Here is a 9,684-nt window from a genome sequence, read left to right as displayed (position 1 = left end):
AAAAGTCACAGGGTTCGTTTGTGTGCCACTTTATGGTCCCAAATGAACCAAAATATCTACAGAACTATGAGGCGCCGTAGCGGACAAAAGCTGGTCCAATCAGAACGTTGCTCTTGAACTTCAAATGTTATATGTCCATAATTCAAATTTCACGTGGTGTGTCCAAAATGCTTGTTCTTAAAGTTCCATTTTCTATGTCGAGATTTTAGATTGTATCTGTTGAGTCAAACTGTAGTGGTTGAAAGTTATATTTTCTATATCAAGATTGCGTCATTTGAATTACACGGCAGTGGTTGAAATTTCGATGTCATACGTCAAGAACTCCAAATTTACGTATTGGTTCAAGGAGTTTACATTGAAAGTTCAATTTCATTTGATGAGTAGTTAGATTTCGTCTGTTGAATTACACGGCGGTTATTAAAAGATCGATGTCCAATGTCGAGTTTTTGTTTTTAAATAATTGTATCTTCTGAATTACACGGCGGTTGTAGAAATGTTAATGTCATATATCTAGAGATTCTGTTTAACATGTTGAATTGCATTAATTGTGCTGAAAGTTCCATTTCATATGCTGAGTTATTAAATTGTATCTGTTGAATTACACAGCGGTGATTGGACATTTTATTGTGCTAGTCAGAATTTTTATTTTTATATGGTGAAATGATGTGTTGGTGTTAAAAGTAACATTACACAATGTCTACTTAAACAATTCAAAATAATATGGAGTATAAAGTTACCATTCACAGGTCGAGAATTACAATGAATTTCTTCACTAAAGGTCGCTGTCGTGAACGGACCGCGTTATTTTTAAACAAGAAGGCAGCTTCTCGTTGCTGTGAAATTCAACAGATGAGATCTAAATACTCGTCATATGAAATGGAACTTTCACCACAAATAGTTACATACAACGTGTTAATTAAGGATTCTCGACATATGATATTGAAATTTCTACCACCGCTGTGTAATTCAAAATATACACTGTAAAACGACAACATATGAAATAAAACTTGAAACCACCACTTTATAGTTCAGCATATAAAATATAAAATGTCGACCAAAAATGGAACTTTAAGGACATGCAATTTGATCTAACTAGTGATATTGGATTTTTCGACATTCGACATCGAACTTTTAACTGCAACTTTCTCATTGGACCAGCTTTTGTCCGCAACGGCGCATCTTATAGAACTCCAATGAAAATCGAGGTATCTAATATTACAGTTGCCCGGAGATCTTGGAATGTCGCCTGGAGATCTGAGTGCTAAAATCGTGTACCTTGATCTATCTGGCGACATAAACTCGCATAACTTCGATAGCGCTGGCGGAAAAACTGTTGCCTCTACATATGTATGTCGCACGTAAAGACAAAGTAATTCCAATAAATACTTTGTATACGCTTCAAAGCCTAGATGCTGAAGTCAGTAGCACATTTTTGGATGGGCTTGGTAAGGACCTGGAACACTAGTACGTTTCTCACAGGACTATTTTAACAAGGCAAGATGCACGCGAGATTATTCTGACTGCTTATGACGATTTAGGTAAGATACATACTGTTTATTTATATTGAGATTTGCAATTTTTTATACTTGCTGTGTCTGTTTTTTTTGTTGTTGTTTTTTTCTGCACATAAAGGGGACTAAATGCTAAGAAATTATTTTCTAATACCCAGTTTATAGTATACAACTTTGCTATGTGTAAATAGTTTGACGATTTGTATATCTGTGGTTGTCATCCATAAATTTTACAAGGCTATTTTACACGCAATCATTTCATTATGATGATAAACCATTGCTAATAAACCAACAAGGCATTGCTAATAAACCAACAAGGCATTGCTAATAAACCAACAAGGCATTGCTAATAAACCACCAAAAAGGCATTGCTAATAAACCAAAAAGGCATTGCTAATAAACCAATAAGGCATTTCTAATAAACCAGCAAAGCATTGCTAATAAACCAACAAGGCATTGCTAATAAACCAACAACAAGGAATTGCTAATAAACCAACAAGGCATTGCTAATAAACCACCAAAAAGGCATTGCTAATAAACCAAAAAGGCATTGCTAATAAACCAATAAGGCATTTCTAATAAACCAGCAAAGCATTGCTAATAAACCAACAAGGCATTGCTAATAAACCAACAACAAGGCATTGCTAATAAACCAACAAGGCATTGCTAATAAACCAACAACAAGGCATTGCTAATAAACCAACAAGGCATTGCTAATAAACCACCAAAAAGGCATTGCTAATAAACCAATAAGGCATTGCTAATAAACCAACAAGGCATTGCTAATAAACCAACAAGGCATTACTAATAAACCAGCAAAGCATTGCTAATAAACCAACAAGGCATTGCTAATAAACCAACAACAAGGCATTGCTAATAAACCAACAAGGCATTACTAATAAACCAACAAGGCATTGCTAATAAACCAACAACAAGGCATTGCTAATAAACCAACAAGGCATTACTAATAAACCAACAAGGCATTACTAATAAACCAATAAACCATTGCTAATAAACCAGCAAAGCATTGCTAATAAACCAACAAGGCATTGCTAATAAACCAACAACAAGGCATTGCTAATAAACCAACAAGGCATTACTAATAAACCAACAACAAGGCATTGCTAATAAACCAACAAGGCATTACTAATAAACCAACAAGGCATTGCTAATAAATCCACCATCGCCCTGATTTAAATTTTTAAAAAAGTAGTGGATTCATCAGACAGTTTTGAAAGTGAATGGTCGCTGAATGAAAGGCACGCTTTTCTGCGATATTGGGTATAAAAGATATAATTCAAAGGACTTGCCATAAAATTATCTGGGTGTAGGGCATCTTCATGACAACGGAACTGATCACACACGTGTTATTTCTAATGATGGAGGTAGATGGTGGTAGGGTTGCAGGAATTTTCAGGAAATTAATTTCCAGACCCAAAACAGTTCGAAAAATGCTCTTCCTCCTCCGTTTTGTAAATAAATAAATAAATAAATGTTTGTTGACAAAAATTATCTTAGGTAAGAAAATCAAATATCCATCAGTGAGTTGAAAAGAGAACAAGAGTTGTGAGGATCGTAAAAGAACTCTCAAGCCGCCCCCCCCCCCGACACATACATACGCACACATTATAGAGTAAATTGTCTGTCGTAAAAGAGAGACGTGTTATCCTCAACAGCTTGATATATCCCACAAGAACGTGCCGTTGAATAGTGTTTAAATTCAAGTACTACATCATAATATAATAATGACACCAGCTGTAGTCGCATGGCCTCCTTACATAGCAAAAAATTAAGAGAATCTGTCAACGGAGAGAGCGCGGGGGTGAGCCGCTTTGGGTGTGGTTTCACTACCCAGTGTCAACAACATTTGTAAACAATTTATTTTGACAAAAATGTCCGCTGAACTAATTTGGAAATAGTAATCAATTTTGTTTTCTGGAGATTCAGCAGTTATTATTATTATTATTATTATTATTGGTAACGAATTCCAATATCTCAGTTTTCATGGGAAGAAAATATTTTAATCACTTCGTGTGTATCAGGTAGGTATATTTATATAGATTGTTACAGAGTGTGTATCAGGTAGGTATATTTATGTTGATTGTTACAGAGTGTGTATCAGGTAGGTATATTTATGTTGATTATTACAGTTTTTATTTTTGATTTCATCAAATTGTAGCAGGGACGTTTTACTTTGTATTTTCAACCGTTGTAATATATATTTATGTTAATGTTTTTGGTGGTTCGACGGTGTCCGAGATAACTGATTGAATATTGAAGTCATACTTTCTGGGTATAAAGTCACAACTGGATGGGTATCCCAAACTGCACAAGCGTATTCTAAAAAAAAAAAAAAAAAAAAAAAATCCTTTAAAGATAATTATATCCCATTTTGTGGGCAAGACGATGACGGACTGCATCTTACTACGCCTAAGGTGAGATTTGCTTTGGAGGATAATTCTTTAATTTAAAGGTTCCATTTCAGATCACTAATGACTCCAAAATATTTTAATTGATTTATATTTTCAAAGAAAGTATCTGCATCGTTCTAGTGGTTCGAACCCTGGCCGAGTCATACCATAGACTTTTTTTTAAAAAAAATGGTACTATGGTACAAACAGCTACCTCGTTTGGCGCTCGGCATTAAGAGGTTAGTGTTAGGATTTGTCGGCCAGGTGTCAGGATAAAAATGTGACTAGGTGGGACATGATGCTACGTGTCTGCGGCATGATGCCAAAGTGGTAGACATCACTATAAACTAGCACACTACAGACATGTTAGCTATATGACTGGAATATTGTTAAAGCTACATTAAAAATCCCAAACACATATACAAACACTCAAAGAAAGTATCTTAAACTGAGTGCAACATGAGTTTAGTTGTTTTTTTTTTTAATTTGCAATACGTTGCATTTTTTAAGATTGGATATTTTGTATCTCAGATATTCTTATATATTCTTAATATCTGATAAGGACTTACATTAATGATATATAACGAAGAAACTGGTGCTGGGTAGTGTTTACATTTTTTAATAAGGTAAACAATAATTCCATGCTTATGCTGTGTATTTTCATTGCAGAATAGTTTATAGAATGTGTTACAACTGCCACTGTAATAATTAGTCTTTGTTGGCAACTCCTACTGACCATATATATTTGATGTATCCAGTACGTTGATATGTGACTTTATCTACTTTTTACTGATCACAGCAGAGTACTCACTGAGTCACAGTAGTTATGATTTATGCCCTCGGCGGTTATTTTGTGACTTTTCTGCATCATCGGATTGCAGATGATATTTGGTCCTGCATACGATATCAGAGAAAATCTTATTCACCTCGGGTCAGCAAAGAAAGCTCTGCTGTGATATTATTACGTCCATAGCTTTGTGTCTGCCTTCGTAGTGACTGGACCTCCAGATGAGATGTAATATATGATGACAAGAAATATCGGAGATAGTGTTGGATTACAAATATCTAAGACCCCGTGTTGGTAGAGGAAGTATCGGAGAGAGTGTTGCATAACGTCATTTGTATTTGGTAAGTTTCACTGATATCTAAATAACCTTTTATCTACATGTGACTATTTTTATTTAATGTTTTCAAAAACACAATTTTGGCTAGATTTTTGAAAACTGATAACTCGCACAAAGCAAGGAATTATACAAAGACATGTTTTCTCAGTAATACGGGAATCTATTGATAATATCTACCCTCCGTTCTACAAACGAACACTTGTATTATCATACGGCTACGATATTTGAACTTTCAAAAAGGAGGACACTCCGGAGAGTGGATATATATATATATATATATATATATATATATATATATATATATATGAGGGAGATTTAAGGACTGAAATGGAGGACACGTCGGGGAAAAAGAAGACGTACGACAACCTTAATTATCAAAATGTTAAATGCTAGATTAAAGTTGGTGTTATCAACGGTTTCTCTTTTTACTCGTGCTAACGGTTTGAAGGAGGATGTTTGTAAATAGTTGTATTCGTCCTTTTCCTATAATTCGTAATGTTTTCACGTTACAATGGGTGGATTCGTAAGTAAGAAAATACAGTCAACACCTTAGATAAGAATTCAGCTTTAATGGATTGGAGTAAGTAGGTAATTTCAATCATATTTGGACAATATTGTGTTTAGTACAGTGTTACACCCACCAATGTCACTCAAACCTAATGCCGGATTAAGGCCATCCGGGGCCATAAGTAGTGAAAATATTATGTTACCCCCACCTTCCTACAAAATGCGAAACTCAAAAATAAAACTAATAAAAGCTAAAAATGCGAGAAAAAATACAAGTATTTACATCATTCCAAATCAAATATCTCGTACATGCAGATCGAAATGGTCATATATAATTCATTCAGTTTTATTACCAATTCATTTGAATTTTTTTTTATGCCCTTGTTGGGCTGGTGCCCATAAACACCTGCTTTGTGTGCTCAATAGGTAATCTAGCACTGTTCAAACTACAACACCCTCGCACTCCTTGTTATCAGTGTATTGTTTTGGTGATGTGATCATTGGTGACATGAAATTACACTTTGAGTGTAATGTCACGCAATATAAGGCTGCAACATTTACCAAATATCTAAACACGGTTTACAATAACTGAAATGATTCCATTGCTGTGAGTCATCTACGTACATTTGTTCAATTTGTCATTCGTATTTTGACTCGTGTACTGAAAAAAAATCGGCATATAAACATGTCTCTGGTGAATATAGCTGACATTTTCGATGAAACATTCCCGGTATCTGCATGATAATGTGCATCTGATATGCATATGATAAAAGATCAATAATGCAGCCAGACATACTGCCTTAACATGTGTATATAGCATATGAAACTTGTGTAGGGTCTATAATGACTAAAAAAAATATGTCGTGGCTTACAGTGCGGTACGGAGCTAAAATGCTTCTCGGGGAGGAGGTCCGAAATGACACCATCTACTCCTTATTTTATTTAGCTGTACCCTTGTTCATCATCATTCGCGGCTCAGTCTCAATAGCCCATTTCATGTAGACTTCGGTGAACTTCGTAACTTGCTCTGAATTTTGATCGGGTGGCGGGTGGTCAGCTGACCAACATGGCCACTCGATAGGTGGTGGGCAAAATATGGCTAACACTTCAGCATCAACTTCTGTAACTACTTCAACGTCGTTTATCGAGTTAAACAATGCATATTCAACAGCGATGCTGCCGCAGGTATTGACGAAATTTAATATTGGAACCATCCTGTCTTATTTTCTGGAAACCAGGGCGGATTTCAAACCCATACGAGAGAGTAGCTTTGAGCTGTTTACATCTGGACATGTACACGCAAGTAAGGAAACGGTGTCGAAGTAAACAAATTTAATCCTGACAATCAAAGAGCAAGTTGTTCAAACTATTTCTGTGCATCCGAAGTTGTTGACGTCTTCCAGGGTGACACCGTCGATTTTGATGGAAGGAGCAGTGGTGGTATCTTGCACGCTGACGTTTGTCTTTTCCAGGCTGATGGTGAGCCCAAACTGCTTTCAAGGCATCAGCGAAACGGTCTCCCTGTCTCTGGAGGGCATACTCGGTATGGGAAACAAAAAGCATCTCCATGATGAGCACGACCTCACTTTGGTCTTCCAGCGCAGTCGTGCCAGGTTGAACAACCCCCGTCGGACTTGGTGTGCAGATATACGCCATCAGTGGACGAGTCGAAGGCGTAGGACAAGAGCAGGGAGAAGAAGATCCTGAAAAGGGTCGGCGCCAGCACGCATCCTTGCTTCACGCCGCTGTTCTTGGGAAGGAGTCTGAGGAGGATCCATCATACAGGACTGTTCCCTTCACATCGGCATGGAAAGAGATTATCATGCTGCGAAGTTGTGGGGGGAGGGGAGCAACCGATCTTAATGAGAAGTTCAAACAAGCCCTTATTGCTTTCCAGATCGAAGGCCTTGGTGAGGTCGACGAACGGTAGAATGGTTGAATGGTTGACCTTACTCTCTGCTCTTCTTTTGGAGTTGTCGTAGGGAGAAGGTCATGTCTGTCGTCAACCTGCCATTAACAAAAAAATGTGTTAATAGCATTGTAATCATGCATGTCACAATGTCACTGTAAGTTTTGTAATTAAGAGTTTATAATTAGACATTTCAAGTTTAGAATGCAAGTCTACATCTCATGATTAAACATATCTAATGTTGTATGACCTTGTGTCGTTCAGGTCACTACAATTTTGCGCGCTTGTACGGTTGTGTAGTTACGAATGACGTTATCAAATGTAACTGTTTCAGTCGTCTCCCTTTCAATGCACAACATTGCCAAGTTGGTCAGTAGGGCCTCGCTCATTGTAGGCTTAATTATATCCGTATTACTTTGAGTTTTGAAAAGCTCTTTTCTCAGCTAGTTATGCTGACACACACGACGAATAGCTACAGCGCGGCTTTTTTTACGATTTTCTCTGCACTTTCTATAGTTTACCCCATTTAGTTTCTTCCGCTTACTCGTGTTCTAACTGATGTAATAATGTTAAATGTCGCAGATTGAGAAGTTAGTATCCGAATAATCCGATCAGATTATTTTTATAAATAACTAGTACAGTTAACATATTTTTAATGTTAATAATCACAGCTCCCAAAATTACCCACGTCTCTAATTAAGTCATAATTGTCATTGGTCTGTATTGACTCTTGTATTTGGCTGAAGTATATACCGCCAAAATTTGCCTTTAGCACTAAAGTACACATAAATCTTCAATTGTAAATTTCAATTATAACTCGAATTTAAAGCTTCAGTCCTGATACAATGACTGGCCTGGTTAACCACGTGCCACTTTATACTTTAATTCCTCACACGAACGAATCTCTGTTCGGTCATCTGGTATTAATTTCTCTTCCTTCCTTCCTCATGTATTTCGTGCCACTTGTGTGCACCCTTGGAGTTTACTCGACCGCCTTCCTCCTTCCGTGCTCCCTACTACCTCCTTATTTTCTCGGTGTCGTCACTACGTACACCTTGGGAATCTCTCAGCGTCGTTTCAAACATGCACCTTGGGAGCTTTCTCTAGAAGCTTATGTTACCCAGTTCAAATTCTCTTCCTTATACGAGCTAAATCGTTGAGTGGTTTATAGCAAGAACTCCCAGTTCAACGCAGGGTTTCCGCTCTGCTTCAGATAACACATCTGTACCCTTCAAGTGCTAGAAGCGCACTAATGTTTCTTGTTGCGTTTACGAATAAGAATTACTCATTTCCCGCCCAAAATGATAAGACTCTCCCACCGAAAGATTTAGCTGCTCTCATTCTTATTTGGTTGACACGCATATAGCTTGATTTTCTTTCCGCCTTGATCCAGGTTTATTAACACCTTTGGCGCGCCACGGGGTATCCGACCTAACTATACCCCTCGGCAATGACTCTGTTATACTAAGGATCAAATACCTCAGAAGCCATTTCCGGAGGTTCAGAATCATGTAACTCAAGTAAGACGCCCGGCCCACACATTACGATTACCACAAAATTCTGCTCTTAAGTTCAGTACACCTACTATTGAGTCATCCTAAGCAGAGATGTGAAAATATATAATTCAATGATGGATTGAAGCAAGTTATCTTTCAAATTGGTGGAGTCGCAGAAAACCCCACTCCCGATATTTGGTTACACTCGGAATTTATCGTTAAACAGAACAATGGACTGCTGATCAATCAAGCGACAAAAACTGTCCAGAATTCAATAATACATATAAATGAAAACAAATATTGTCTTGTTTTGTTTCTCGGTGAATATTTATGTTATTAAAACTACAAGACACTAAAATTGCAATTTTACTTCTTTCTCTGATTAATTAAACTTGTATATCTCACTAATTTGGACTTATGTTTAAAACGTTAGCGAAAACCTATTATATATCAAACATCAATGCTATTAACTTCATTTTCTTGTCCACTGACTTATGAAAATGTCCTGATTCCGGTGGCTTAATGAAAATGTCCTGATTCCGGTGGCTTAATGAAAATGTCCTGATTCCGGTGGCTTAATGAAAAACTCCTGATTCCGGTGGCTTAACGAAAAATTCCTGATTCCGGTGGCCTAATGAAAAATTCCTGATTCCGGTGGCTTAATGAAAATCTCCTGATTCCGGTGGCTTAATGAAAATGTCCTGATTCCGGTGGCTTAATGAAAAA

The 9,684-nt window shown here is 37.0% G+C and overlaps 1 protein-coding gene across 4 annotated transcripts in view; it reads left to right on the top strand.

Annotated features, from left to right (window-relative positions):
- The first annotated feature begins 1,297 nt into the window (after window positions 1–1,297).
- LOC149792440 (uncharacterized) overlaps window positions 1,298–9,684 on the top strand; it is a 132,500-nt gene continuing 124,113 nt past the window's right edge. For 2 of the 4 annotated variants that reach the window (XM_089971014.1, XM_089971017.1), the window contains exons 1-2: window positions 1,298–1,538; window positions 4,804–5,050. The gene's annotated coding sequence lies outside the window, so the exon portion shown is untranslated. The remainder of the gene's footprint in view (window positions 1,539–4,803; window positions 5,051–9,684) is intronic. The other 2 variants (XM_089971015.1, XM_089971013.1) reach the window with 1 other exon arrangement.

The sequence above is a fragment of the Sinohyriopsis cumingii genome, chromosome 9, assembly GCF_028554795.1.
Source record: "Sinohyriopsis cumingii isolate HCF-2022 chromosome 9, ASM2855479v2, whole genome shotgun sequence".
NCBI classification, from domain to species: Eukaryota; Metazoa; Mollusca; class Bivalvia; order Unionida; family Unionidae; genus Sinohyriopsis; species Sinohyriopsis cumingii.
The sequence above is the reverse complement of the archived record's forward strand: the minus strand, read 5'-3'. Positions and strand labels throughout refer to the sequence as shown.